Source organism: Colobus angolensis, unplaced genomic scaffold, assembly GCF_000951035.1.
Source record: "Colobus angolensis palliatus isolate OR3802 unplaced genomic scaffold, Cang.pa_1.0 Scaffold280, whole genome shotgun sequence".
NCBI lineage: Eukaryota > Metazoa > Chordata > Mammalia > Primates > Cercopithecidae > Colobus > Colobus angolensis.
The window spans coordinates 3,435,442-3,442,720 of NW_012116044.1; the positions used below are offsets into that span (position 1 = coordinate 3,435,442).

Here is a 7,279-nt window from a genome sequence, read left to right on the forward strand (position 1 = left end):
AAGCCTATAATCCCAGCACTTTGGGAGGCTGAGACGGGCGGATCACGAGGTCAGGAGATCGAGACCATCCTGGCTAACACGGTGAAACCCCGTCTCTACTAAAAATACAAAAAAATTAGCAGGGTGAGGTGGCAGGCGCCTGTAGTCCCAGCTACTCAGGAGGCTGAGGCAGGAGAATGGCCTAAACCCGGGAAGCGGAGTTTGCAGTGAGCTGAGATCAGGCCACTGCACTCCAGCCTGGGTGACAGAGTGAGACTCCGTCTCAAAAAAAAAAAAAAAAAAAAAAAAAAAAAGAATGTTAGCAGTCTAATATAAGGGCTTAAGGGCTTTCCAGCCATCTAGGTTGTTGGGGAAGCGAAGGAGGACCAGGAAAGATAGTGCTGAAATTCCTTTGGAGTAGATGGGAACTATCAAAGAACACAATGTGAGTTACTATCGATTTTGCCAAGAGAATGGTTAGTTTACTCCTTTTCTTTGAAGCTTACTAGTGATTGCGTCAAATGGTGATGTACAGTCACTATTCTTTGTTGTGAATTGTCCACAGGTTATTCAATATAGGTTTGCATTTTATTTATTTATTTATTTATTTTTGATTTTAAAAACAGTTTAATAAAAATTAACATACAAAACTGAAATAATACACATCCTAAAAATTAGCTTCTTCCATTAATATGAAGACCCTTTTCTATGCATGTATTTGGCTTAAACTCAACTCAGTATAACTGTGATGTTCACTTTCACCACCAAATGCAGACAACTTGATCTAATTAACAAAAATTACAAACAGCTAAATGAACATAATATACGGGGAAATTATGGTCAGATTAATGCACAAGAAATACAAGAATTTTTTAATGATGAAATATTCAAGTACTGTTGTTCAGTAATTTAGCCTTGTTTTTTAACAAAAATAGTCTCTACCCTGTATACAGGGCTATACATCAGCTTTTTGTTCTCCCATATAAACATTACACATTCAAAACGTGGTACCACTGCTGTAAATGAAAAAAACAAAAACCGGAAAAAAGCAAACATACAAAAAACAAAAACACCTTAGAAAAGGGAGCTCATCCTAAGGTTTCTTACATAGAACTAAGAGTACATAAAAGTAAAACAGATCAATTTTAGAGATGGCCTAATAGGCCTAGGAAACAAGCATTTGAGGAAAAACCTCAAAATAAACTTTGCCATTTACAAATTAACCTATCTTTAGGCTTAACTGAACAACAGCTAAGTTTTAAAGTTGGAAATAAGAAAAAATGAAAGGATCTCTTTAGCAGGTTGGTGTTTTTGCCTTGGTGTTCCAGTGAACTGCTAGAGTATATGTCAAGTTCAAAGCATCTGAAAATTTCAAGTTACAAATTACAAAAAGTACATAGCATAGGTTAAGTAGGGGCCTAATATTAGGGTGATCAATAATTCATCTAAGTGCTGTATGAAACAGCATCTACAAAAGTTGCTTTATTCAACAAACTTTGAGGGAACTGTGGTACTGATAATGAGAAAAGTTAAACAAATAGCAGTTATCAAATGCAATTTCTTCAAGTTTCATTCTCCTGAAGTTAACCAATGACGACAATGGTATCTTGCTTACTCATCTAACAAATAATTTACCTTTAGAAAAATATAAGGATAAAAAGGTAAATGTAAAGCCCTGCAGAGATGAAATCCAATAGTTTTTCTGATTATTGAGGCATCAAATGCCTGACATTGTATTTAGAGGTATCTTAATATTGTGTCATAGGTTTATCAGCAATTTCACAAGTTTCTACTCCAACTTTGCCAGTCACACTCTAAGGTGAAGCAAAAATATTCCTCTTTACCTGGCCTTTTTTGTTTTTGGAATAGACTCTGTTGTTGAATTGTTGCCATTTCACTTTCTGGTCCTCTCTTTCCTGCTCAAGTTCTTTTATTCTCTGAGCTTTTTTCAAAGCTTTCTTCTTTTTATATTCACGCTGCTGGGCAATCATTTCTTTTTTTGACATGGGTTTGTTGCCACTGTCCTCCTTTGCCTTCCCTCCTTATTCTACAGGCTTGAGGTTCGACGGTGGAACCAGCAAAGGTGATTGCAGCGGTGCCATTTTCTTCATCTATCTCTTCAATCTCCGCTTCATAGCACTGTCCATCTTCACCCCAGATTGCCATACACTTGTCTCCTACTTTCCATGAATGAGTAGGTTGAGTAGAAGCAAAATTGTCTGAACTTGCAAGCGTCTCAGAAGGTTGAGTTGACAAAAGGTCTTTGGTTAGTTCTATAACTTCTTGTAAATCTTTCTTCGATTTTAGCAAATCTTCATTTTCTCCATTTCCAGATAATGCAGCCTCAACTTGCTGGAGCTGAGCTTTGTAGCTTGCCAGCTGCTTTGCTAAATCCTCTGATATCTTGTGTGGGGCTGGGGGCGGGGCGGCGGGAAGGGGTCGGGGCAAATGAGCCCAGTGGTAGTGGCAGCGGCAGCAGCAGCAGTAGCAGGAAAATCTCCGCGACAACAACAAGACGACTGGGTCTGAAAAGGAAGAACTCCGTCGGTGGCGAGGTGGAGGGGCGCATTTTATTTATTTTAATCTATCAATTCACATCTTAAAATTATTGTGCATACGGTTTCTGGTTTTAATATCTTATTTTTTATAGGAGATATGCCACTGAAGCCTCTTTTTACTCTTATATTTAGCTGTTTTAAACACATAGTAGACAAAAAGTAGAAGAGGCTGAAATTGTGGTTTGTGTTTTCTTACTTTTCCCCTAGTTCTTACTTCACTGCATGCACTTTTTATGTTTTCTGAGCAGTTTCTTAACATAGAGATACTTTTATGCTGTAGAATAGTGATTATATTAATTGTACCTGATTTTAGAATTTTATTGGAAATATTTTGATTATGTCACTGTTAAAGACCTTTCGTTCTCTAGATTAGAAAGAACGAACTCAAAGTTCTTTGTGCTTCACATCAAGAAAAAAGTTTAAATAGGGTTACTAAATTGGGTTACATAAATGATGCAACATGTTTGGAAAAGGCAAACAAAATCACAGTTTTTCATTGATTTCTTCTTCCAATTTCTAGGGTACAACAATGCAAATTTGTTTGAGCAAATATTTTTCTCCCTTCCTTTACTCCATTTTCATTTGCAAATAACATGAAACTTAAAATTATTATTTGAAATCATTCTCATTTTACAATAAATGGAGTCATAAATGCATTCTAAATAAAACTCTGAATTAGGTGGATTCTATTAAATTTCACAGGATATAACTTTATGGGATTTTTATTTGAACTCACAAGAAGTATAAGTACCAGATGGATTTAACATGAAGCTGATGAAATTTCTTGAGGCTCCCCCCTTATGACCTAATTACCTTACCAAGGCTCCATCTCCTAATACAATCATATTGGGGCTTAGAATACCAACATATTAATTTTGAGAGGACACAAACATTAGTCCATTGTATTGAAACATGCTCATTAATTCATTTTCCTTTTGGACAAGACATTCTCTGTGACTCCCTCTCCACTCTTTCCTGTTTTTTTTTATTTATTAAATTTCTATCATTTTGAATGATAGTGAACAAAAGATGCCATAATGTAGTTAATACAATGTGGGAAAGGCTGTCTCCTTTGCACGTTAGATATATAGCCTTAGTAAGTAAAACATTTTATTTAACAAAAACTATTAAGTACTTTACATTCCATAAAAAATTTAATAACTTAGAACAATTATGAAAAGAGGGGACTACTGAACAACTTGAACTAGAATATGGAATGAAACATTTTTTATTTGAAAAAAATATGAATTTGAACAAGATAAAGAATCTATTTTGCATTGTTGTCTAGTTATGTGAAGAGCTTAAGGAAATAAAAAATCTTGAATTGCTTCTCACAGGATATCATTAGTAAGGTAATTCTGGGTAGTGCATCAAAAAATGGACACAAGCAATTCCAGCACATGAGCTTATCTGCTGTAGAAAGAGCAAAGTTTTCTCTTGAAGCTCTTGGAACACTAGGTAACATCTTCAATATATGTTTTGGCAAACTAATTGATGAAAACAACAATGTATGACTTGGCTGTTATATGCATGAAAAAGAGTTTCAGGATCTTGAGGCTAACCATTGTCAACATAATGAAAAGATTTTGTAAATTCTAATAGTAATACCAAACAATAATATGATGCTAGGCACTACTCTAAATACCACACATATATTCACTCATTTAACCCTCATTTGACAGATGCAGAAAAAGGCACCAAAAGTTAATTTTCCAAGACCACACCAGTCCCAAGAGGCAGAGCCAGGAGAGAAATTGAGGCAGCCTCACTCCAGAGTTTATGCTCTCAACACTGTGTTTCCCTCTTCAAAAAGGATTATCATAAGTGTGATAACCCATTGGGCTGGGGTTACTCACATACACTGTCTACGTATGAGAGGTAATTTTAATCAAATATATCAAATCAATTGTATACTAGCTGAACTCTTCTTTTCCTGCCCCTGTAGTCAATTAACTAGTTTATGAGATTTGACTATGATATAATTTAGTAGTTATTAATAATTATGTCCATTTTTCATAAGTCTATGCAAACTTTAATGTCAGTGGAAAAGGTCTTCTTACTCTTTTGGTATTCAAAACTTTTGCACAGTACTTTGAATTAGTAAATGTTTAACAGAATGCTAGTTGAATAAGGAATGAATGACAGAATGCAAAGCATAATGTTAGTGTTTTAGGGGACCCAATAACTGGAACTCCTCTTCCCCACTCAAGGTCTGAAGTAATAACAAAAACACAAAAGATACAACACTTGGAAGGTAAAGTTTCATCTTTAGTATTTCAAGCTAATATTGGAGAATGTAACTTATGTCTGCTAACAGATATAACATTTGGTAACACTTAACCTCTTGAATTAATTATCTATCACTGTATATAAATGATCTCAAGATTTAACACCTTCAAACAACAATAAACATTCATTATATAATATCAAACAATTTCTCCTGATGAGAAATTCAGGACTTGATGACTCTAGCTGAGGGTCCCCAATGAGGTTGTTGTCAAAATGTTGGCCTGGGCTGCAGTCTGAAGCTTGATTGAAGCCAGAAGATCTGTCTTGCAAATGGCTTAATTATGTCACTTACAAGTTGATGTGGGCTATTGGCAGTATCCTCAGTCCCTTTCCATAGGTCTGTTTGAGTGTCTTCATAACATTGCCAGCTGGCTTCTCCCAGGAGAAGCAAGGCAAAAGTCAATTTCTTTTATGGTTTTGCCCAGAAAGTCACACACTGTCATTTCTCCATTTTTCTATTGGTTTTAAAAGTTAGCCAGATTCAGAGTAGTTGGTGTCTACACAAACAAGAGGTAGCCAGAGGAATGAATCATTGGTGGCCTGTTGGATGCTGGCTACCAAGTCTCTTGTCACTGTCAGTGACTAGGGCTGGCCTCCTCCATCAGAAAATGAATCTGCCAGTAGAGAAACATTGTAAAGGAAATGCACAGCTTCCCACTGAGTTCACTACCAGAAAAGAGAATATAATAACGAAGGGCTGAGCTATGTGGGCCAAGTTTCTTCCTCCAAACTCAACCATCAGATTATCGGTCTCAATTTCCCTGGAACAGAGAGAGTAAGAATGGCAAGAGATCAGGAGTGTTATAATGGAATGAAACATTAAAAGTGGAATATAATAGTTACAGCACTAACACACAATACAAATTTATGACTGGAAATCCTTTGAATTGGGACTTTAATTCATTGAATTCTAGTGAAGATGATAATAATAATTACCCATCTTTATAGAGTTATTTGCAGCTAAAATCTCTTTAATGTTCATTCCTTTATTTAATTCTAACAATGTGTTATTATCCCCATTTTGTAGATGAATAAAAAAGAGGCCCTGAATTTAAGTAATAGATATAGTTTATGTGTGGCAGCACCACAGATAAAATTCAGGTCAGCTTTTGCCATTTTATCTGGATGTCTCAGATTCCTTGAAACAGATGTTTTTGTCAGCACAGGTAAAGTAGGATGGTTGTAATACATATGAAAAAAATACTATTGACTTGATTGGTGGAACTGAATAGAAGGGGAGTATAGAAGCTTAAAATATATTACTTCGAAATTTTAGAATAGAATAGTGGGATCTGTGGAAAAATGGCCACTATAATGTTTTGTTTAGCCAATACTGTACTTACAAAAGGCTGCAAATTTGTCTTCAGCTGCTTCCTAGATTCTTTCACTCTTCTGTGGCTAAACAGTTAAAGAAAATAAAAGAGGACTGGGCACGGTAGCTCATGCCTGTAATCCCAGCACTTTGGGAGGCCGAGGCTGGTGGATCACTAGGTTAGGAGTTCGAGACCAGTCTGGCCAACATAGTGAAACGCCATCTCTACTAAAAAATACAAAAATTAGCTGGACATGGTGGTGCACACCTGTAATCCCAGGTACTGAGGAGACTGAGGCAGGAGAATCACTTGAACCCGGGCGGTGGAGGTTGTGGTGAGCTGAGATCACGTCACTGCACTCCAGCCTGGGCAACAGAGGATGACTTTGTCTCAAAATAAAAAAAAAGAAAAAAAGAAAAGAAAAGAGTTTATTTTTTTCTTGAGATATTAATTGGTACAGTTAATTTTTTGTGTTCCTTACTTTGTAAGACTTATTTTTTTAAGTGCATTTTTGTCCTTCAACTAAAGATGAATTTTGTCAGCTATGATTTTCTTGTCCATACCTCTTACTGTCAGAACGTCTCCTGCATACAAAAGATTTAGGGTGGAAATTAACTATAAAATAATCTCCCAAAGATACTGCTGTGAACTATCAATTAACACTGTTTGGTGCTTTAATATTTTAAAAGGTTTAAATGGGGAAGTTTAATGTGTGTGTAAAGATGTGTGCAGAGTAAAAGTCCTGAAGCTATCAAAAAGAATACTATAAATCACAGATGGATTTCAGAAATTTCTGAGTGAAGATGCAGATCATGACCACATTAATTTGTTTGTTGAAGATTCAACCAGAGTATGGCATGCCAGGTGCTGGATATTTAGTGATGACCAAGGCAGACAGGTCTTTCGTCCCTAGGCATATAATTGATTTAGGAGGAAGCCATCAAATAAGTAAACAGGTTATTATGTGATGAAAAATTGCAGTAGGTGCCATAAAATAATAGATTTGAGAGAATATAATGAGCCTACTTTAGATTGGAAGGTCAGAGAAATCCTTATCTAGAGAGAAGAGTTTTAAGGCTGGATCTGAAGAATGAGTAAGAACCAGCTGTGAGCACTTCAGTCTGAAGTTACAACAATAAT

General features: G+C 35.9%; 1 pseudogene across 1 annotated transcript; it reads right to left on the minus strand.

The window, feature by feature from the left end:
• Positions 1-624: 624 nt before the first annotated feature.
• On the minus strand, positions 625-2,541 carry LOC105516430 (annotated as a pseudogene). Its single transcript, XR_001002486.1, has one exon. The product of XR_001002486.1 is annotated as a survival of motor neuron-related-splicing factor 30 pseudogene (transcript).
• Between the last annotated feature and the right edge of the window lie 4,738 nt (positions 2,542-7,279).